This window comes from Channa argus, chromosome 21 (assembly GCF_033026475.1).
Source record: "Channa argus isolate prfri chromosome 21, Channa argus male v1.0, whole genome shotgun sequence".
Lineage (NCBI taxonomy): Eukaryota > Metazoa > Chordata > Actinopteri > Anabantiformes > Channidae > Channa > Channa argus.
The window spans coordinates 10001757-10027007 of NC_090217.1; the positions used below are offsets into that span (position 1 = coordinate 10001757).

At 39.9% G+C, this 25251-nt stretch overlaps 1 long non-coding RNA gene across 1 annotated transcript in view; it reads right to left on the reverse strand.

The window, feature by feature from the left end:
* Positions 1 to 1721: 1721 nt before the first annotated feature.
* Positions 1722 to 25251, reverse strand: part of LOC137106948 (uncharacterized) — a 47588-nt gene continuing 24058 nt past the window's right edge. The window contains exons 3-4 of the long non-coding RNA XR_010912043.1: positions 4712 to 5033; positions 1722 to 4457 (exon numbers count right to left, since the gene is read on the reverse strand). This is a non-coding gene — a long non-coding RNA (uncharacterized lncRNA). The remainder of the gene's footprint in view (positions 4458 to 4711; positions 5034 to 25251) is intronic.

Below are 25251 nucleotides of genomic sequence, written 5' to 3' on the forward strand. Positions count from 1 at the left end.
ACCTGAGGAATATGTGACCTCATACATCTTAATTGTATCCTGGGGACTCATGAAAGCCATTGCATGATTTAAAAAAAGGAAAGAAAACTGCACAGCTGTCAAAGTGAAAATGAGGCTGTGCTGTCTTATTTCGCTGAACATTTTGACATTTTGGAAATGTGAGGTTCGCCGCGCAGTCGGATCATAACCAAGAAGCCCAGGAAAAGGCACATGCACCCTCAGGCAAAGCAGAGGATGGCAGCGATCTATTCAAACACAACTTTCCCCTTCATATGCCAGTGGTGTTTTTAATAATGCAAGCTCTTTCTCATAGATGCCATAATGGATGATTCCCACCTTTACGTTCCCATGAACCCCCGCTGGTCCAGGATCGAATGCTCTGTCAGCCTCCTCTGTGTCTCCCCCTGCTATACTATTCTCTCAGACCTCCTCGTGTCTCTATCAAGAAGAAAAAACTGTGTAGGAGTGGGAACCTGAAAAATAAATTAAACTGATAATGCAAGCAAAAGAAACTTCCAATCCCACCCACTGAATATTAGATCATAACAACACACAGCCTTGAATAAATCATTAAACCCCAGTGGACTATATCTATTGCAGTTTCATCTTGAATAATTATCCACCTCATGTTGGTGCGAAAAAGTAATGTCACACAATTGCAAGCATGTGTCAAATTCTTGTAATATCGAGGGAATAATAATTCAGGTTTTTGGATTTCGACAACACCCCATTTAGGCTTTATTCTTCTCAGGAGGGGAGAGCGAGTGGCCTATTTTACAGCAAATACAAATACAAGGTTGACATTTAAACCCAAACCCCTCAGCACCCAACTGGACCCAACAGCAGGATAATTTGAATTTCTTGCTTAATTGGTTGACACTAAGTTCAGCTCAGGCACAGAGATACTGTTGATAAATAGAATTATTAGCCATTTTGAGCTGGTCTAAATGTCTTGGAGCTAATTTGTGAGTGGACAGGAATTTAAGGGGTTTGCATATAGTTTTTAGGCTGGTGCTTGAAAAGATTTAAAAGGGCAGAGTAACTCAACTGGAAATTAAATTTGCTAGAAGAGAGCCCTTATAGAAATGTGTAAAAACCCAAACAAATGGTTAATGAACAAAAAAGTAAAGTACTGAGTTTGTTTTCTTGTGGAAATGCAAATTTCTCATTTTTAGCCATGTTGGTGGCACAGCTAACACTGATTCACCAATTCCTGATGGATGGCGATGATATTTGGTTACAGACATTCATAGTTCTCTAATATATCTATTTGTAATTATTTTTATTGCTCTTAGACGAGAGACATCTGAAACCCTGCATTCTGTTCCAAACTCATTCAAAATTGTTTTGACATTTGTAACTATGCAAAAAAACTAAATCTGCAGCCATGCAACAGATTGTGGTGTTGCCTGCTTAATATTGTACTGTATGTTTGGATAAGAACAGTAATTTTTTGGGGGGGAAACAAACATTCATGGGCTAAATGCCACAGCTCGATGATTTTCTGTCACAAAGGACTGAATGCTTGTAGACAGCAGAGAATACGGATAGAAAACAGAAAAAAGACTTCAGAAGGTCATTCCTTTAGAGGGGGTCATTATGATGATTTAAAAATCTATGCTGCCACACTTGTAGTTTTCATTTACATGTTTTTTTTATTGCTCATGAAGTAGTAATTTTTAGTAAAGTTAAAATCACAAAGGTTTCAGTTTCTAATAGTAGGCCACTTTGTCATTTAAAATCAAACTAAATAAACATACATATTCAAATGAAACAATGTGTTGTCCATTTGTTCTGTTTTCAGGACTTTAATTTGTATCTGAATATAAGAAAAACTAACATTTCCAATAATTTTCAGTGTAATCACTGGATGCGTTGTGCACTGCAGTACAGAACATGAGCTGCATAGAGGTGGACTTGTCAGACCTCAGACCTGGTTGTCAGGTTTAGGCGAGAAAGACACTTTGGTTGAGGTTTGAGGATGACTCATAGGTTAGTTGCATTTACGTGCCATACAAAGTTTGCAGTGTAGTTGTGTAGAAACATAGCGCCAGGCTTGTCCCATCAGTCTCAGCTCTAGTTTGCATCTCATTGCATCCTTTCATGGATTTCTGTGTATAGTATGTTCACACTTCAGATTCTTAGAACAATAAACAGATTCTGTACATTACTGAACATCATTCATGACCTACCTCAGTAGGCTGTTTCCTTTGTGGCATCCACTCCTCCTGATCTCTATTTTGGGAACTTTTCAGTTCCAGTTCTGTACAATGACCTCAGGGCAGAGAAGTGCAGGAATAAGTTTGAAATTCAGGGCACATGCAGTCGACATGCAGGTGGGAAAAGTAGGTCTGTTAAGAGTTGAAGATTTGGTCACATTGATTTGCCCAAACTTACTGTGCAGCCCGTCCAATTGTCTTAGAACCAATGGTTCCATTATGTGTTTAATTATGTCATTTTCAAACTCCAAATCTGCTCTGAAAAGATAACCTGGAACAGTAAGCACTCTGTGGTGATGTACTATTTTTACTGTGTGCATATTCTTGATAATGGGCAGAACAGTGATGTGAACATGGCAGCTGTCATATCCACAGGAAGCTCACTGTGTGTGTTGGCCAGCGCGTTGAGCACTCACCGTGTGTTTAGTGGCTTCTACTCCTACATGAACCCATCTACCATCACGTAGGAATAAAAAGCCATAAGACACAACAGCAATCTCACAGAAGGGATGAAAAAGAAGGAAGGAGGGAGGAATATTAACAGAGGAGTCCACGTCGCCAAATAAAGGGGAAGGGGGGGGGTGCTTTCAGCCAGGAGGATGGGGAAAAGTTGGAAAGTTGGTGCACAGTGATCTGCATGAGGGCAGAGAAATGAGGACAGGAAAATGGATTTTGAAGAGGGAGCAGCAGAAGAAGAGAGAAAAGGAACTGATTTCACAGTCATTGAAAAGGCAGAGGGAACCCACAGGTGATACAAGTACTTACCATGCTCTGTGTTTGTCTTTCTCTCTGTTTGATAATGAGCAGCAGATGAATATGTATTGCAGGCATTCCTACACTCTGAAACTCCTGTGTGTAAACTATATTTGGTATGCTTGGAGCAAACTGCTCTGATGAACCCCACCAAACTCCATCTGCTCTGTTTCCAAACACACACATTTTCTCAGTCTTACAGGGAGCTGCACACGTTTCAATGTGTAGTTTCAGGCAAATGCGGGCTCGCGTTTCTTCAGATGTCGCACAAATAAATACCTATGCCTTAAATCTAGACATGCTCCTATTAATATCCATTTCATAGTCTGTGTTTACAGCTCTCCTGCCTTAGAAAGCAAGTAACACCTGTATGTAGAAAAGGTTACAGTACGAGTGCACGCATGCACAAGTCAGGCGCGTCCAGATAAATATGCATGACTCCACCGCGGTAGGTTTCCTGCTTTGTATGCTAATGATCTTATACAAGTTTAATAATGCAACAGCAGTGCACTGAGGGTGGGGAAGTAGAGGTGGTGGTGTTCGGGGGGGCTGACACACCAAAGAACGGACATGCAGATCATCACACGGCCTCATCAGACGAGGCGTGAGTAGTGAGGTAAAAGATTACATTAATCTTACTAATTAGACTGCAGGAGGGCTGGACTTCAATGCACTGATAAAATAGGCCATTATGTTATGTATTCAGATAGAGAAAACACAATTTCAGTGGCCATTACAGTGCTGTTTAAATATTAATTTACAAATAGAAATTAAGTGTAATATGTCCATTTTTATGTTACTTTCTTCTTCTACTGCAGTATGTTTTAAAAATATTTGCTAAGTGTAATATTATCGAATATGCTGATTTTTTATCTTCATAAATTAAAGTACTGCATAAACTATGATGCACTACAATGGTTCAAAGTTCCTGAAAGTATATAAACTAATGAAAATGTGAAACTCAACAAGAGTCAACACTAAAATATTATATATTAATATATTATATTATATTAATAACACTTAAAAACTTTTGCTTTTGATAATTTAATAAAATATTTCTTATAGTTTGTACTTATTATTTTTAGAGTTATACAATGTATGACTTTAAGAAAGTGGAGTATTACTGTTTACTAATAAAATCTTCACCACTTGCTTTATTATGGAGTTATGTTTTATGGATTTCACATCTAGGTAAAGCACATCTAGGCTGCTACAACATCAAAATGCTGCTTAATGTTACATCACTACTCCACAAAGGCTGCTGTACCTTTACTTAAGAAAGTAAGATTTGAACTTAAGGGGCTGCAGGGGAGTATTTTAATTGCAGTATTGCTTACACCTATTACTTTATCTGTAATGTAGTAAATTAGCTTAACCTCAACCAGCTAAAACATCCATCCATCCATTAGCTGTCACCGCTTATCTTATTTTGGTTCCCCGGGGGAGGCTATCCCAGCTGTCTTCGGACAAGAGGCGGGGTACATCCTGGACAGAGAGAACAAATTGCACTCACATTCACAGCTGCAACATTAACATGCTGTTGACATTTTAACATATCAGTGCTAAAAGTGTCTAGCCATTTTGAATAAAGAATACTTTTACTTGCAGAACTATAGGTACACTTTACTAATTTTATTATCACACATTATAGGATTTTAGTAATGACTTTACTTGATCAATCACGTTTTTGCTAAATCCATTAATATACGAGTAAAAGATTTTAATACTCTTTCACTTACTTTATTACTGTTTTTTGCAGTTTTAAGGTTTCCTTATTTACATTGTTGCATTTGCAAAAGAAAACACTCTGTGTTCTGCTTGATACCATGTCGGAGCAGAGTCTTCTTAGAGACAATAGTGAGGCAAAGACTTTAAAAGACCCAGCACCATTCACGTGTACTGCATGGTTTGTGCCTAATGTGCAAATGCTGCTGTACAGTTCTTCCCTGGTTCTTTTGTCTGCTCTGTGTTATCTGAAACACATCGTTGTGTCAGGTCAAAATGGATGTCAGCATTCAGGTTCCTGGTGCCGCAGGTCTCTGCGTTGACTCCCGAGGGATTCTGTGACAACACAGAAGAGAAAGGAGAGAAGATGTGATGTAAGAATAATAAATCGGCCCAAACAATCTCATGCTCCACCACAGTGGTTTGCTGTTTTCAAAAGTTGTATGTGATGACTCAGTACCTCTAGCCCCAGAAGAAATATCTTAGTGCAGTGCTAGACTTCAGCATTAAACTCCAAAAAATCCTTTCCTACAGTGCTTTCTGAGAAAGTTTAAAGTTTCCAGACACACCCACAACTTCTTCAAACAGCCATTAACCACAAACTGATTTTGTCCCTTGTTGAGCAACAACCGCTTTTTTGATGAGTTGTGTGGTTTAGAGTGCTTAATGCAAAGTTAATAGTTAGCACACTTAGACATTCCTACACCTGCTTGTGTCTCAGCTGAGGTGAAAATAGTTGACAGTAGGTGGATTCATCTGTAAACCCATGAAGAATACAGGTATAAAACCATATTCGTATTTGGAGAGTGACCTCATGAGCCAAAGTTTAGCTTTTAATTTATCATCTAAAAGTCTCTGGAAATTGTTTGGGATAACACTCCACACAATGAGCTGTGACATCTTCATTGAAAAATGATTGATTGGGCTGCCAGGGAGAGAGGCTGTTTGAGAGACAGATCACTCAAACAGTCAAGCTGTAAAAGCCCAATAATATGATGAATGGTCTATTTACCCAACAGATGAGGAGAGACTTACATAAAGATTAAATGTGGGGTTTTTGGACGTGTCCTGGTCACAGAATACATAGAAATGAGAATAATATGTCTGTGTTCTCTGTCAGGGAGCAAGTTGGAAATTAATTTACGTTGCAAGTGATTTTGGGCTGCGAATAATGCAGCTTAGCTCATTTATCAGCTCAGATTGTCTCGCAGCAGGAAAAAAAATGGGTTTATCGACGCGATTCACACCTGTGTGGATTTTCACCTGCACAACCCCCAACAAACTCAGGCCACACAGGTCTGATAGATCACCCAAAAACAAAAAATGACGTAGATACTTGTGATTAATTCTCTACTTTTAATGTAATTCTTTGTGCACAAAGAAAGTTTTAGCCACATTATCATTTTGGCAAACACATTTTTAGTCAGAGATTATTCCCTTGTCTGTATATTATACTCATGTATCATAAACGGACCATTTAACACTTGTACTCAAACTGTATCTAAAGTCAAGCCACTAATCACTTAACTAAACAATGTCTCTGAGGATCGAATGCGGGTGTTGATGGAGTGACCCAATTTTTTAACACATAGCATCTATAATTGATGTTCAATAGATGTAGCAGCCTCAGATCTGATACGGGCTTGGCGCTGATGGATCTCCAGATAGGCTTTCGTGGGGGGAACAGATGTAGAGTCGTGCATCAGAGAGGGATAGGGTTGCCTGTGATCGTTTCCACCCTGCAGCGAACAAAATAGCCCTCATATATCCCTGTAATCTGCATTAGCGCCGGAGCACAAGCCAGGAGACAGCACAGAGGGGGATGAGTAATGGGGCTACTGCTGATTTGGCAGGCCTATATTACACCTCAAAACTGAGGCATGCCCAACTGGCGAGAATATAAAATGAGGATGTCACAAATGAATATCATCCAGTATTTATCAGCCTTTATTTCACCCAAAAACATGTTTTTAGCAAGTTTATGTTTTTCAGTCACATTTGCTTCTCCCATTAGAGGACAGAAAGCAATAACAGTTTATAGTTAAATCAAAAATACAGCGCCCATGCTAAAGACCAAAGAAGTTGTTTCCTTTGTGACTACTTTAATGTCAGAATATGCATTTGTCCATTTCCTGTAGAAAAATACTGAAGCATTCTCTGATCTAATGACAAGTTTGTTTGCCACAGACATTGTCAGATAAGAAATCTGATCTATGATGTAACAGTGCTAGTATTTGCTTAGGTATAAGGTAACCAAACCAAAGATTAGGTTAGGTTTTGTGGTCTTTAGAAAAAGCTTCCTGTGTTACGTTTTTATAATGCAGCCATGCAGACCTTAACATTTAGGAAAAAAATAACCTGACTTCCTCATTTGCTACTGTCATAATTACAGTTTCTATGGGCACACTTAGCAATAACACGTCACTTTGGGCACATGCTGAGATAACTGATGGGGCAATGCTGCCTCTTAAAAAAGTTTCTTTATGGCTAAACTGGAATGGTACATTATATAAATATTTCTAAAGAGTGGAAATTTACCCAGATTACATTTTCTAATGATATAATCAGTGTACATCAACATCTAACTTAAATGTCAAATATACTGATGCTAAACAGTATGAAAAACATACTCCCAAAGTATTTGATCCTGCAACCCAACATCCAGTTTATCTGACTACAGCTTTAGATAAACATGTCGTTGTGTATAGGCACCACAAACACTTGGTCAAAGTTAGAGACGGATTCTTGGCTATTTAACCAAACCATTGTAACAATGTTCACACACGATTTGTTTGCTTTTAAACACGACCTTTCTCTAACTTTCCCCAAAGTGCTTTTGTTGCCTAAATCTAACTAACAACTCTGGCTCCTAATACTCCCGCCACCTTCTAAGTAATTTGCTTTCTGTTATTAAATGTAACATATCCATCAAAAAAACAAAAACAAAAACATTGTATAACATATTCATTGATTTATTGAATGCATTTAATCATTCTGCAGTAGCTCTTTACTCACACTACATACTCCCCCCCAAAATATTCCTACCTGATTATTTCTATTATGTATATAGTGGTTGAAAACTGACTTAAGCACTTTTAAAAACATAAAACGTTAAAATATTAAAAATAGCACAATAAAACAGAATAATTAAAAAACAACAGTCTGAGATCACTTATTAAGTTTCAAATGCCTTTAAAAATGGATTTAAAAGTATGGAGCTCAGATATAACACAAATTTATCCTTTGTGGACACAGGCGGAGCAGTGGAGTTGTTGCTGCTCTGCTAACATGCTGCTCACGCAACAGCTTCTGTGTAGACACGGTGTTAGATTCATCATGGCCGTTTGAAGGAGCACACTTGTCAGTTTGGGAACCACTGCTTCAAAACTACCTACTGTACAGTAATGATTGTAAATTAAGTATGTAAAACTGTGTCCACCTCAAGCAGCTACAAAAGTACAGTGCCACTGGTACAAATTGCTACATGGGCATCAATCTAATAATATCAAACATGGAGCATTTATCTGTGTAGTTTCATTTAAGTTTTGCTACTAACACATATTTACAAATGCAGTACTCCTGAGTGCTTTTACTTTCAAGGATCTGAGTACTTCTTCACCCCCTGGCTCCTCTTGACATGCACATTTTAGCCTTTTCCTTTTCTGCCCAGAACTCAATAGGTTGTGGGATGAGTAACAACCAAACCCTCTGTTTGGCATCTGTTGTCTGTTTTACAACCAAAAAAAAAATAAAAAAAATCTGAGCCATGAGCCACAAGCAAATCTCTGGCTGGCGAGAGCCTGAACATGAGCCGAGAGCCAGAGCAGGAAACAAATGCTTCTGTCCAGCAGCCATAGTGGAGTGTACATCCTAAAAAACAAATCAGCCAAAATAAAGTGTATCAAAGCACCAACCCAGCGGGTAGAAAACAGTTAGTCACATCTACTTTTTGTCTCTCTAACTTTTTACTCCTAGTCTCAAAAAAAAAAAAAAAAAGGCAGTGGCGTTATTTTCAAATGAATACTTTTAATTGCTTGCATAAATTTTGCAAGACAAGAAACTCTAGCTGCAATCTCAAATAGCAGAAATCTTTTCATCTCATCTCAATCAGGGCTAAATCCTAAGAAATGAGGATATAAATGAGAGCATAACAAACACCAACCCAACAACATAGCGCCTGGCATTAAACTCTTGTAATAGCTTGTAACAGGATATGCTTACTTGCTATCTGGAATTAAAGCGTAGATATTACATCCCTTGAGGCCAATCAAGTAGTTATGTGTGTATTCTGCTGGGACATTAATGCACTCCTGCAAACTGTGTGTTTGGATGTGTGTGTATGTGTGTTTGTGTGTGAAACCAGTTTAATTTCCTCTCCTAATTCATGGTTTCCTGCATTAATAGATTGATTCTGATACACTCTTGTTTCTATTTACAATTAAAATATCTCATAAACATATTTCATAAACTCTTGTTTCTATTTACAATTAAATATCTCATAAACAAAACACACAGCTGAGGGAAAGAATACAGTGTCTAAGCGCTGTGCTAATGTGCTTATTTTTGCTCCACTTTGAATAGAAATTTGATTATCAGGGAAAAGGCAGATAGCATGCTGCAACATAACAAATGGTGCAAAACTTTTAACTTCTTCATCAGATAAAATAAAATCATTTAATCAGCACTGGTGCCTGAAAGTGTCAGCATATGGTGGCATTACATTTACATCACAAAGCCTCTATACCTTAACTCATCATTTACCTTAACTCATCTAAAAACCTCAGCCTCTGCAGGATATGTATGCATGCTGCTGGTGCATGGCTTTTTATTATCTCTGCAACAAATCAGCCAACTGGAAATGGTGGGAAGCTGACAGTAAGTCTGGAAATGAGTCCAAACAATAAGAGCAGGAGTGATACCTCAGATAATCAGTCTATGAGGATGAATAGATGAAGGATGGTGTTAATTTGAAACCTAATCCATTGTTTAGGAAGACAATCTTGTACCACGACAGAAGATTTAGTCTTTAGTGAGCTTTATGTGTACTACACCTAGTGACTACAGGACCTGATGTCATTAAAGAGCCACAGGATTTTCATTAGTTTAATGTTGAAGTCTGCATGTGTGAAATTTCGCTCTCCAGTAACCTTTATACTCCAGCTGATAGCCTCTAAGTTTCTGCTGCTGCTGTTTTTCCACTGCAGGGGTATTAGAAGATTGCTTTTCCATTTCACACGTCTCCACGATAAAAAGTGCTTGTGGAAGCATTTTGTAAGCGAGTAGAAGATTAACTCCAGACTCCCTGTTCAAGTGCACCATCTGACTGACCTGCAAAGGTGAAAGGTGGCATTAACCACAATGGAAAATTTGTGGTTTACTGTTTATTTGTTGCTACTACTTTGTGAGATGCCCTTTGTCGGTAAACCCGGAAGATGTTAGTTCCATTGGTTAGCGGCAGCATTAACTTCTAATTGGATTGAGCTATAATTGTGTGGCATTGATGTAACTAAGACTTGCCTAAAAAGAGGCTTTAAAACTGATGTAAAACATCAACATTCCTACCTGAAAATATGTTTTTTAAATAAGCATATTTAACTGCTATTAAAATTAGCTTGTGGTGAATGTAACAGTCTGCTCATGGCTGCATTTTCTTTGCATTTAACTCACGTATCCACACAACACCCATGTAATGTTTCTTATTACTGCATTACAAAGAGTTTATGAGGTATTCTTTCTTGACTGAAGCGCTACAATTCTCTCAGGTCACTGCAAAGGATAAAGTCTCACTTTTCTCTTCAGTCCTGTGTGCATTACTGTTTATGTAGGGCAACGAAATAAAGAAATTATTAATAGGCTAAAAATCGAAAGCGGCCTCCCAAGTACGCAGCAATTCACCCTTATCTACTCTGTCCTTTCTCTCTCTCCCTCCCAGTTTTCATTACTCATTGAAGGTTTTCTCTCTCCCCTTGACTCCAAAGTGAGAACATTTTCATGAAGGCAATAAAACGCTCATCAGCTAAGGCCTGAAATGATTTTTTAATATGACGACATTTTAATGAGGACTGAAGGAGATGGCTGGTTTGGCTGATGGCAGCGTCTCTTTATCAATGAGTGGCAAGGAAGAACTAATGGCACTTAAACACACAGGGCTGCCTAGAATCTTTCTCTCTCACATACACAACACATACTTGATATTCTTATTTGCAGGCACTGCATTAAATTTAGCCAGGATTCATGTATTAAAGAGACTTAAAATCACTGTTTACTCCACTAGCTCAGCTTTTTGTAGATATTTGACCTTTTGGGCAGTTACCAACATGTACTTCAGACTCTCCTCTCCATTTCTTTCTCCATTTCTACTTTCTGTTCAAGTGTTGTGTTGTTGATTGGAATTTAATACGAGGATGTTACTGTTAAGCTGCATGAGAAAGCCTATCAGATGGCGGGTTAGGGTTTGGAGAGGTTATGGTGAATTAATAGATGTAGTCGGCCAGGGTTCAGCATTTGAAATACATGGATCATGAGTTCCACATACAGTATAATCTAAGAAAATAAAGCCTTCTGTATCATTGATATTGAAGGTTTTTAAAGTTGCTTCAGTGGAGAATACATGCCCTTTGTGAGGATGACCCAAACTTCAAAAGTATAACAAAGCTGAGACATGTTGTAAATTAATGTCACAGAAGGTGAAAGTACATATATTACTGCCAAGCTGTGCTAAATTACTGTCAGAACATGTTTTGAATGTGACATTCACTTGAAGCCCTGAACCTAATGAGTTGTCAAGCAAAATAACAAATTAGTACTTTGAAATCGTAGTAAAGTTATGATAAGGAGCAAATTAATGTCAGAATAGTGTCACTCAGTGAGATGCTTTACTCATTACATGTTGTTATATAACAACGTGCGATCACTTATGTGCTTGTTACATCTATTAAATGCTGCACTACTGTATATTTTTAATGAGATTCCGCTTTATGATTTTAGTGGTCAGACTTGGCCGACTTTGTTGCCCAAGGTCATGACAAAAACGGCTGGCGGAGGAGAGCCCCCTGCCCACCAGACGCTAAACAAAACCACTTCTCTGCCTCCTTCCTCTTTTACCACACAAGGTCGTCTCATGCTGGCTACGCCTCTGCAATTAGCATGCAGCATGTGGCGTGGCCTGTCTGGCGGCGAACACACGAGCACGCCGCTCTGCTCTCTTAATGAAATGCCAGTCAGTGAGGGTGCCTGCGGGGCTGTGAAAGTAAAAAAAAAGATAAAAAAAAAATCTCCTAGGGTATTTGTGCACCAACTCTTGGGTGGTTAGAGGAGGCTACTGAAGTGCATACAGCTGGACCGGGCTGGGCAGGCATCTAATTTTACATAACAAATGCTATTTGATGGTGGTATTCTAGCATGAATGTGTGCATTTGAAGCATGGGTAGAGCCATAAGGTTTTGTAGCTTTACAAGTGGTGTTGCCACACAGGACCTCCCTGGAGGGGAGTGAATGCAGAATCTGCAAGGACAGACTGATTCATGAGTCTCTTGGAGTGTTTCAGGCCCATGTAGCTTTCAGCAATTTCGTGTAACAGTTAGATAACATGCAGAGAGTGGTCTTAAACTTATAAATTTAGTTGGTGGCTATTACTGTAACCATTAGCAAATAGCACCAAGTGAGCTCAGCTGATTGGTGTGTTATCAGACCATTAAATGGTGAGTTATCAGTCGTTATCACACAGGTAGTTACAGTTAGTGAGTGGTAAATTGGTGACATCTAGCAGCTGCAGTGAATACGAGAGAGGAGGTGACAAAGTTCAGGGCTTTAAATGGAGACACAACCATTTTAAACTGTTTGTCACTTAAGTAATTTTAAAAATGTTCCTTTCCAAACCTTCACTGTCTTATTTTTATATCTAAACCTAACGACAAAGCAGTGCAGAAACCTTATAGGGGGCTTGTCTGTATTCGTGCCAGTGCCTACTGTATCATCGTCAGCCTTTGCTTTCAGAATAAAACACAGCACCACAAGTTCATTTGTTTCAACATGGAACAAGTTCGGCATATTAAATAAAGTGTGTCAGCTGCATGCAGATACAAACAGAGGCTGAGAAGCCTTTTTAATGTGTACTGCATATTTGCTTATTCTTTCCGCCTGTTTATTCAAATGTACACTCACACTTTATTCAACAAAAAATATCTCCCGGTACATTCTTCATCTTTAGCAGCTGGCTAATTGTTTAATTATCTATTTCATTCACAGGCAAGCTATCTGTGAATACCAGCACCTAATTATTTCAGCTATCAAGAAAAGTGTGTCATTTATAACCGAATATTAAGGCGGCAGAGGTGAAAATGCGAAACTGCAGGAGTATGAAATTATTATTAATTTTAGTGTGTCCGACAGCATCAGGAGGGTTCTCTGACCACTTGTGAATTTGTGGGCTGCAATGTGACGACAAGGTTAAAGAATTTCTTTAGTGTTGGTTTCAGTGTAATATTACAACATTATGACATCCAGATGGTACTTGACAGGCCATTTCATTCCACGATAAACAGAAAGGCGAGAAGTAGAGGAAACATCAGTGCACCATATAGTGATAAAATATTCATCCCACCACTGATTAGCTTTTTACTGCATATTAAGCACTTCTGTGTGTGTGTGTGTATCCAGCTACTTACATACAGTGTGTACTGTTCCCCAACACTGCATGAGGCATAGAAATCACAAAGCACACTTCCCTACAGTGAAGAAATCATTATAATGCAGCTCTAGACTCTAGTGCTGCCTGCGGCAAAATGAAGCTTTTAGGATGTGTGTGTGTCTGTTTTAAAACTTAATTCTGCGCTAAAAGTGCATTAAATAGCTGCTATTAAACCAGTAAACCATAACATTACATTATTGGACCTCTATATGAAATTGAAAGTGCACACTGATGTTCTCAGTTCATAAAGGCAAACAGGAAGGTTTTGTTTCTCACTCTGATTTGGGTCTGATCCTCTGGGGCGTTGTGTATACACAGCACGCCATGTTTTGACCTAAATTGCTTCTTTTTACAAAGGGGATTGATGTAACTAGGCCTTTAGAGGAATCCCTACCAGACCTTTTATGTTACATGAAATTTTCTTTAAGTGCTGGATTTAGCGCCGGACGGAAATGGATGTTTCCCAAATGGCAACAATTGTATCCATCTATGTGAAAGTAAGACAGATAAACACACAGAGAGAAGACGAACAGGATGACACTGCTGATCGTACACATCTTAGAACCTGCCCAGGGGTTCAAGGCGCGAAGCAGCGACATGCCTCACAAAGCCTCGGTGCCTGCTAATGGCTCCCAGTTTGTAATGGCATCCGTATAGCACCGCTTGACGAGCTGCCAAAGGGGGTGTTCTGTTATTGCGGAGCCAATCACCCACTAAGTATTTGCTGGCTCCTATTTCCTTTCTGTTAATGTGCGAGCCTCCCCAATGCCGCAGCTAAATCGACTCTTTACGCCTGACTTGTCACCCTGCAGCGACGCACGGAGAATCCCAAAGATGCATCGTCGGAGGGCAGCCCAACGTCTCTGTTGCCATGGAAACGTTTATAGGCAGGGATGTGGCTGGGAGGTCTGTGATGCTTTTACTGCACCCCTAAATCATGGAAAGCGATGGTGTTCCATGATTAGGATGATGGAGCTGACGTGACCTTTGCAAGGGTGTTGTTAGGAGGTGATTGCTCACTTTAATGTGTCTTTGAATCTACTATGTCAGACAGTATGTGGGCAGAGGGGGTGTTTGTAAACTGCTATGAAAGCTAGATTTAGTGGACTGTGGAGCCAGTTATCGAATCGGTACGTATTGACATCAGAAACTCTTACAGCAGTTGATCAATTGGTTAAATTACTTCTCTAGGTCCAGATTTGCTGCTTTTCTCATCTTAACTGACAGGTTTACACAAAAGAGGTTTGGGCAGAAGATACAATCTGAAGACATTAAATTGGCCCATGGAAAACTATTATATTTAGAGGTCTGCTCTGGTGATATAATTGTGCTTGATTAAATTAGGCTACAAATTAGGAGACTAATAGGCTACTTAAAAAATACTTAGTTACTTATTTAACACTGATGGCAAAGGAGCTATTAAAAACTTTTCCCATTAAATGCCACAAAGGACAAAACTATGTACCTGCACACACACAATAATAAATATATAGATAGAAATTGTTTACAAAAATGTTTCAGGTTTTGATAGACAATTTAATAAACCCTATTTCAGATAAAAAACTTAAATTTTTATTTAAGTGGTTTGCTTAATTTTTCTAAAGTCTTAGATCAGGAAGTGCACTTTCCTGACTTTAGCAGGTGCTACTGTAATGTGCACATTTATTCTTTGTATTTACCTACACTGTAACACATTGCTGTATTTTCTACAGTAACATTTTACAATAAGTTCTTTTTCTGTCATTTTACAAAGTTTAACTGTATATTGCAATGCATCATGGGTAAAAACTGTAGTTTCCCAATATTTTAACTAAACTGTTATGATCCCAGCAACAATGCAGAGTGAAGGTTACACTAATGCTGTTTGTCCCTTTGCACCATTTCAAAGAAATACTAGCTAGTTTAGACCTTATTGCAATTTCCAGAAGGTAATTACATGTGTACGTTTGTAATATTATACTAATTCCTTGCAGTTTTTGATGGTTATAATGCTAATTAGCGCAATAGCATGCTAGTGACAGTGAGCAAAATTATTAAATATAAAATGACATTCTTTGTGATTCAGCTTGGATGACATTATAATGTTCATAATTTTGATGACTGACAAAGTGCACCTGTATAACTTCCTGTAGTTCTGTGTCTTTAAATGGTGTAAAATCTCTAGATGCCTAGAGTTAATATAATTCTGTGATGATTAACGATCATGCCAGCATTCATTTTTCAAATGGGGCATATCTCACACCGGAAGGAACATTTGTATGGATTTTTCCAGCCCAGTAGCAATGTCAAACCTGAACGTCTACCTGTACGGTAAACAGAAAGGTGTTCTGCTGATAAGAGGGAAAAAAAGCAAAGCTATGAAAGTGAGGAGCAAACAAACTTAAAAAAAAAGATGTGAGTCCTCAAGAGGCCTGTGTGGGAATGAGTAATATGTGAAAGGGAGTCGACGGATAGAAAGCCCAGACATACTTTGCCCCCCGTTATCGGCCTGCGCAGATGTGCCTCAGCCTTCTCTGCAGCGCTCCCATTCGCCACATCCATCACAGAAGTGCACCTTGGGAGATTGAGAGGATGGTGCAAGCGCCAAACCCACCATCTGCCGCCGTTTAGAAATAAATGACAGGCCCAAACCTAGTGGGAGCCCGTCTCATTCCACTGCCAGCATCGGTGCAGTGACGGGTCCGCCCAGCCTTCGCTTTTCCCTCAAATCGATGTGTGAGACCCCTGCCAGTCATGCTGGAGCGTGCCTCGGAGAGAGCCTTGGAGTGGATTTGGTCGGTGAAGCACAGCCCTTTACTCAGGGGAGCGGGCAGGTGGAACAGCGTGGTGAAACCAGCTGTCTCCCAACTGATTACAGCAGCCAACACAGAGAGCTGGAGAACTCTTCGACTGGAGGTGGAGCCCACTGGAAAGGAGCTCCACTTTATTTGATTAGAGGTTTATTGATGATCTACAGACAAAGAAACTATCAATTATAACTAGCTGGGAGTTTTATGGACTGTCTGCAGGCAGCGCTTGTATTGCAGCACATTCCAACTAATTTATAGTTCACACACATGTAAAATAATGTGTGCAAAGTTCAGTCCCGAAAGGAAACAAATCTGTACAATTTAGCTGTTCTCCCAAGGTAGAGATTAGGGAAAATTAAGTAGTTAACTGAATCAAATGGACAATGCAGCTACTGTGTGTGATAAATGAAGCCACAGGAATCATAAAACTAACCCACAGACATAATGCTGATAGGGGTAAAAAATCCACACTGTGAATTTCATTTTCCTAAGAAACAAAAATGCCTTTTCCTACATTTAGTGTGCTGGAGGAGGATTTCCCGTAGTGTTTCTTTGCTCACTGTAAGAACAAGCAAAGTACTACTTCACTGAGTTCTCGTACGTGACAGCTAATATAAGTTTGGCCCCAGAACTGAGACGGGAGGTAGACTTTATTAATTTCATGGATTTGGAAATGAGCCGTGGTGATAAGGCTATCACTCTCTTATCTGGGGATGGCGGGGGCGTAATTAAGCCGATAGCCAGCGATGATGAGGAAGTGGTGTGAAAAAAAAGCCTCGGGGATATGAGGGTGGAATCTTTAGGGCTCGTTCACCAGAGGGATGATGAGATTGGCATTTAATTGCCACCTTTTCTATTTTTAGGATGGGAGGTTTTCTTATGAGGCTCCCTCCCACACTTATTCCTTTTTTTTTTTCTTTTTTTTTTTTGCATTTTGTGGTCAAGGTCAGTTTAAAGAATGCTTGATTGTTTCATACGCTGAGATTAAGTCAAAGCGGTACGTAGGGGGTTAGACTCAGGAGGGGGAACATGGCTGCCACCCCAGATCATGTGGATCTGAGAGATATTGGGGTCAAGAGCAGGTGGCTGCAGTGTAATAACCCAAAATAGAAGATGTGGTTTCAACTGTTAAACTTTATCGAGAGCCACAAACTCTGATACTTGTTCTGCAGCAACAAACCAGGCTTAACAATCCGTTCTTATTGATCAAAGCCTGGACATCTGATGAATCGCCTGAATCTTATTTCATGTCTGATAATGACCAGGTCGACAGGACCAGAGTGCCTGTCAAAGGAAAAAGTTTCAATATTTCTTCTGCTATGGCTGAGATCTAACAAATAAAATATACTTCATTCCAATCGGAACCTGCAGCACAGATACAGAGTATTTAAACTTTTCGACTCCTCACTACAAATTACTGTCAGGATAATCAAGACGGAGGCAGAGAAGCTGTCAGAGGGCAGCAAAACCTGCTCCAACCTCAGGCATTAAAATGTGAAAAAGTCTGAATCTACAACTGAAAATATTAGAGTCTAAACTGGATGGAAGTCAACCTCAGTCAGTAGTTTTGGCAATAAATATGGAAAACTGCAATTCAAGATCTAATTGCATTAATTGCTCAATTAAGCACCATTCAACATTCTGTAGCTCTGTATTGTACAGTCGGTCACTATTATAAACAAGGACAGAAATCAGTAAAAATCAAACTTAATTTTACCAGGAATTACACCCATACTGGGATAATCAGCACCTCATTCTCAAGCACTTTCTTCAGTCACTATCTTTCCAACCATAACCATAACATGGCTGCAACATTAATATTGTTGTTGTTGCATTGGTATGAAGACTGGTGAAAGTATTTTCTATTGAAAATGTACGTGTTGAAAAAAATGAGTCGTGATCATGTACTTCATAAAAATGCGCTAAAACACTAAAACACATTTCTCAAACAAGAGCAAATGGCGAATAGGGTGGAGATGCAGATGAATACACATTTGGCCTCTCTAAGTATTCACAGCAGCAGGATGGTGTACAGGGGACTGAAATTACAGTGCCTATGTTTATTATGATGAAAGAACATGACACCTAATGCAACAGCTCACTGATGTGTTTTTAATAGTTTTTGGACAACGGGGCAGCTCTGAAGCACAAAGCAATACGTTATTTTAGGCTGTGGCACCAGTTAGTTGGATGTTTTTTGCTCTTTTTGTGTGATTTGATAGGAAATCTAAATGCTCGCTGCTAGTTTAACTAGGTGTGATGACAAAGACGTTAGTACCACATCCACAAGTTCAGAGGCACTTCTTCGAGAACTTTAACATCCTAGAATTGCAGTAAACTTTGATAGGGTGACTTTAAATCACCCGTCCACTAAGCTATGATTGCACATCCTGAAGCAATGCTCTAAACTAATGAAGACCTTTGTGTGACACAGATGTGAAAATATTCCTCTGGTGCTCCCTGACACCCATGATACCTTCTGTGTAAACACCCCAGCCTGCAGAAGGTGGCTGCAAATCGGCTCCTCCGACAGACACGCACGAGAATAGAGTGTTATCACCCTGGTTGACACACTCCTGTGTTTTCTCCAAGCATCCTCTGGGGTTTATCACTTCAACATTTTATTCCATTATCCCGAGCACACCGGGGCTGTCCTCGGAGCAGGGGAACGAGACGACATGTCAGGGTCGCAGAACAAAGAGGGAGCATGTCGAGCAGCGGATTAGACCGGGGGGAGGAAGTGCGAGGCTTCGGGTGGAGGGAAATCAAGGAAAAAGGGAAGGCAGGAGGGAAGGAAACACGAGGGATGTGAGCTACAAACAAGGGAGTGAATAAAGGACGGAGGGACAACTTTTCTTTTACAGCTGTTATAATTTCCCCCTCTGGTACCTTTGTTTTTTTCACTTGTGCATGATGAAACTCTTGTTTTGTATTTGCAAAATCTCATTTGTATGTTGCTTAGAGAGCCCATGAGAAAAGGTGGCATTTTTCTTTTAATTCTGTCGTCTGCAGTGAATGCTGTGCGCTGTGCAAAGGAAAACTAAGAATGTCAAGATGACAGGGCACTAAAACAGTCTGAACGACTCAGAGCTCTACCTTTACCTTTATACGTTTTCTACTTCAACATCAGTGTTTTATCCTTGTAATTTACTTTCTGTCTCATCTAAATATCTCCTTTTTGTTTCATCTTTTATTGTCTGAACAATAATACTAAATAAATCTGTATATTTTTTGGAAAAAAGAATATATTCCTAAATTGAATTGCATCAGAAGATAGATTTAAGGAATTGTACTTTATAAAATTACTAACAATTAATGTTTGTGACTAGTCACTACCTGTACCACTACTATACCACTACAAAATCAGAAACTTGAGCCCATTCAACTCTTTCACTGGCTATAAATGCATAAAAGCTGATGTAACAGAGACAGATGATGATAACATATTCAGGAATTCCTTTTAATGTTGAACTTGACTATGAGATGAGGCATTTTTTGCAACCTGATACTCTACAGTTAATTTAGTGAGCTTGGTGTTAGAGTTTTTCTGGCTGAATGCAAATTGATCTTTCGGGGTTTTTACTTTTTAATTTGTATCATTCAAATTAAATTAAAACATGTTCTTTGAAGTTTAGATGTAAAACTATTATTAATAACTTACATTTTCAACATAACTCTAAGGTTATTGGTTGTAGAAATATTATGATCTATCTTTAGTTGGAATTTCAGAAGATCGGCCTGTTTGTCATAGTGAGTGGACGGCTCGCTCAGTGGATACAAAGAGCTGATAACCATCTGCATGTAGCACACACACATGCACACACACACACACACGCACACACGCACACGATGAGGACACATCATCTCACAATACATCCAGAAAGCTATAAGGCGCAGACAAGCGCACGCGGCAACCCCTAGATCCCACACTTCATTACGCGTCCAGCCATCCCTGACTGGAGTAAATCGATGCAGGATAATAGCCAGCGCCCTCACCCCTCCATCTCTCCCTCCTCCATCCACCCTTTCCTCCATCCTTCCCACCACCACCACCATCACCATCACATCCATTGTCGTTTCCACATCTTCTCCTCTCTGTCTTCCATCTTTTCTTTTCTTTTCTTTTTTCCAGCCTTTCTTTACTCCCTCTATCTAACCCGATGTCCTGACATGGCCCCTCATGACTAGCCCTCTTTCCCAAGCATCCATCCCCTCTTTCGTCTCCATCTCACCTGTCTGTTTTCATCACTGCAGTGGATCGCTCCTCTTATCGGCGCAGGGCCTGTAGGCTGCTGGTGCTATATAACATGTCTGTTGTGATCACTGACAGCTTGGCCATGCTGCATTGACAGTAACAAGGATAATAAGCTCATTTTGCATACGGTTTTGTGTCACTTCTGTCTGTCTGGGCTGCTTCCTATAATTTAGGTCTGCCGCATCTCTGGGGATGAAGGCGTCATTAGTCTGTTGAGGATTGGCCGGGGTGTTTAAAAATTCCATTTCATTAAGGCTGTCGGTTTACATGCAAGCTGAGAACTTGCTGCAGTTACACTTTCTAATGGCCACATTATCTTCATTTAACAAAATAAATAGATAATGGCTGCCAGCAAAGGGGTATGAAAGCTACTAGAACGGTCAAAGTTTTTACAACTCTTTACAACAGCATTAGAAAACAATGTATTGTGGTTAATGGCCCACTGCAGGCATGTTGCATACAAATAAGGCTTTGATCCATTATTGCTAAAAAACACCAAAATGGTCTGTCATACGTGCTTTATTCACATTCATGACATCGAGAAACATTTTAAATAAGCATCCACCTGCAAAATTACTCGCTAGGAAAGAAATTGGCTTTTTTTTTTAAAGTTATGTTGTTTTTAGTTTTTAGTTCATGTCCATTAGCTACTTTGCAACATGTGGCAAGTTGGAATATTTTTTTTTTCAGACACATTCCTTTTTTTTGCTTAGTTATGAGAAGATATACACTGTCATTTATCAAGAATAAATGACATTGTTACACTAATTTCAGGAGAAGAGGTAAAAAAAAAATGCATTCCAACTTTATGGGCAACAGTGTACATTATATATATTACAAAATGTGAACATGTTCGCTTCATTTGGAAAGGCAACGACTTCACTTTTCTCTGCCAGTGTACAAGCGCTCAAAAATACTGAATAATTGATTATTAAGCTTTGAACAAGAACTTGATGTATCATTATCACGATTTTCTGGTGACTAAACAATGACAGTGGTTTGAGATGGGGGAAAAACAAAGATGCATGAAATATTCAAGAGAACTGTGATACAGTGAAACTTGAGATGTTCGAGGAAGACAGCTCTCTGGAAAAATCTGAGATCAAAAACGTCGAACCATCCCTGCAAACTTTCACAGACTATTTGGGAAAAGCATTCCTGTGGCCTCAAGTAAAGTCGGTGATACTCTTCACCATGTATAATGTGCTTGCAAAAATTGGTCCCAGTTTCTTTGCACAATGCACAACAGTGAACAGATAAATGACTGAACTGACAAACATCTGAAAACCTGAACGTAAATATCAATTAGGAATTATTAATTACTCAATCATTTAGATTAAATCTAGTTTAAATTAGTTTAAGTTATGTGGAATAAAAGTGTATTTTAGTAAAGAAAAACATGATTTGAAGCACAAAGATTGTACTGGCTATACACATATTAAACATGTAAGCTAACTAGTTACTAGGAGACACTCAGGGAGATGACAACATCGCCCTTTAACGGGTTAAACTTCAGCCTTGTCGCTTTTTGATGAACAGTGAACCCCCCAGCAGACATGTTGACTCCTCAGAGCAGGAAAAGCACACGTGTTACTAATAGCATTAACAGTGGCTCTGTTCTTTGCGAGTGTCGGCCATGAGAGTGTGACATTGAGAGCAGGAACAACACCGACACCCTGAAATCGAAGCAGCTACGTTAAATTCATTCACTGCGATTTTGATTGTTTGCACCTGTGTTTTTCTTACTGTGAAATGTGAAAAATAGGAAAAAGGTTTTCAGAATAACTTATTATCAGTCCCTCCAGGATTTGCAGACCTTTTTTGATTGCTGCAGCCTGAAATGCCAGATTTCACTAAAGCTTTTCTAAAAACACATTTATTGGGATTGGCTGAATTTATTGTTGCATTCACAGCGTTGCAAGTCCTTATTCCAACCGTGTTAATGCTTGTTGTTATTGACTTTTAGTACGATGTAGGCTGAGGTGCAGGGGTTGCTTTGCAGCCTGTTTGTTGACACGTTTGTAGGTTTTTGAGAGCTACAATATATTTGATGCTAAAACTTGACTCGGAAATACAACTTTGCTCAGTATAGAAAGGGAGGAAGCATAGGTTTTTCCCATAGGCATTTGGATTACTGTTAAAAAAAGCTAATTGACGAACAGAAACTGATGGTAATTTTCACAGATACCACTTTTATGAGGTTTTGAACCCTAAATACAATCGCCGGAACTAAAAATGGAATTTCAAGGCTATAAATGAACTATACTAGGGTTGCATTACTTCAGTGTTCTCACCAATAAACTTCTAATTTGGTACGGCTAGAGATTGCATGTTATAATGCAACAGGGCTATGATGATGGGCTAGTAAGTAGAGGATTTTCACTCCTGACATGATGGTGATGATGTTCCCAACCTCTGCATGAGTGGGGAATTTACTGACAAATGTATGTTGCAGAAAAAAAGCTGATAACCACTTATATTATATGAAGCATCTTAAACCCATTCCAAAAACTCATACACTTTCGAATGAGGGAACCAGAGATGGAAAATTGCTAACTGATTTCTGGGTTTTAGGACTCATTCCTACAGAGCTGTTAGAATGAATGTACCCGCTTGTTTCCTTGTAAAATAGGACAACCCCTGTGAACCATATGGTGATAATAGATTTGCTGATTAAACTTATATTGGAAACAATGTTAGTTAACCAGTACGACACCCACACAAAGATCTGTCAAAACAAGTTAGAATTTCCATTTTCAAGTGCCAACACTCAAATATTTACTTACTCGCTGCCTCAGGCTGTCACTGCCTGAACTTAAACAATCTGTTCACACTTCATGCAGCTTTTGATATCACTCACTGGGTCTCTATGTGCAGTTGCCAACTTTTGAAACAATCGCAAGCCAAGCCATGTGTGTGCTCTGCACAAGCTACTGCAGGTCACATCAGCAATATGGTTCTAGCAGTCAGAAAAATCCAATAAATTTCTACAACCTGCTTTAGGTTTTACTGGAGTTATCGCAAGTAGACATCATCTCTTTGGAGAGAGGAAGAGAAAAAAGTTGTCTGCAGCTGAACTGTTGAGGAACATTTCCAATCAGTCCATCATGTGATGAGCAGGACACATGTATTAGCTCATTTACCGCCTGCAGTCTGCAGCTTGCAGCTATCAGCACGTTATATAACAATGTGAGCACCAGTGGAAGAGGACAAGTTTACTGTAGGAGTCTAATAAAGTTTAAAAACATTTGTGGAAATAAATTAAGACACATATGGATGCACAAAACTGCACAAGCTCAACGCTCAACTCGAATGTTAACAGCACATCCTTATGATTTATTTGCAGTCTCTTGGCAGCTGTGAAACATGGTTTTCAGAGCAAACAGACTGTACTATGACACCGGTGTCCACTTTTTTGAAATTTAAACGTCTCACTTGTCTTATGATTTGAAAGCAGCTGCCTCCTTGTCAGTACTGAATTGAAATGACTCTGCATTTCAGGAGCCGATGCAGGTAGAACAGCCTTTAGGCCAGCAAAGATAACACAACAACCCCTTTCACTATAAACGTCAATAACAATTCAGCCACCAATCCTTAAAACAGAAGCTCATCCCTGAACTCGAAATGAGCCTCAAACTTTTTGCAGAGTCACACTGAGAATCAAAAATTCATTATCTCGCCAAAGGAGCACCCTATGGATCAGTCACACTGATGCTAACAAGGGGATATGAAGTGTATGTAACAGACGGAGGGTGAGGCAGAACACACACTGTGGCAGCAGCTGTTCTCCGTAGTACGACCATTAAGATGGGAGGAGGTGACGCTCCGAGGAGGAGGCGCGTAATGAATGTGCACTGGTGGCGCGCCTCAACATCTGCGCACCCCAAAGCCCCTACATACCTTCACCTTTTCACGCATACACCCATCTCTCTCTCTTTAGGTTTCTGTCACCTTGCCCTGCTTCATTTATTTATTCACCTGTCATATTTAGTTTCAAACTGTGTGTGAAAGTGGGGGGCGCCAGGAAAAAGCAGGAGGCTTTAGACAGTGAAGGGATATAAACACAGAGAGACGAGGCTATCAGGAGTGGGTTAGGACAAGAGCGTCCCCATCCCCCTGCCTCCTCCCAACCTCAACCATCCACCCCCCCTTACAACTTTTCTTTGGGGGCTTCTTATAAACCAACCATCTATCTCCATTATGCCCCCGAAATTGCTATTTGTCGCTTTGCGGGGAAGAAATAATCAATATGTCTTGTGGGGGCAGCGAGCGCATTAGAGGAAGCAAATTGATGTCTCTCGCCCCAGCGCTCCTCACCCAGCACACTGCACCACAGCTAATGGGAAGCGTCGCTGGCTGGCAGACAGGGAGCCTGCATGTGTGTGTGTGTGTGTGAGTGTGTCAGTGCACATGAGTGAATGAATGAGCGAATGGTCAGGCAATAGGGAATTTGTTAATGCAAAGTGCATGCCAGTGTTTGGCTGTGTGCTTGTGTGCTCATGTGTTTGTGTGCAGGGAAAGCACGCCTGCATGCCTCGTGCGAGTGCGTGTGTGTGTGTGTGTGTGTGTGTGTGTGTGTGTGTGTGTGTCCTATCTGTTTGTGTGTGTCCAGTGCTGACAGAGCCTTATCTCTCGCAGCCATCTGGTTTTAGGTCTTTGGGCTGTCAGAGGCAGATAGCCCTGTCACTACCGCAGCATCCCCTTTCCCCAAGAGCCTTGAAGGCTTCCTATACCGAGTGACACTTCCAGAAAATCCCCACCTGATAAGTGCGTTGGAGGCGGACGTGACTCGCCCGGTAGTCAGTCTATCTCCTCTGCCTG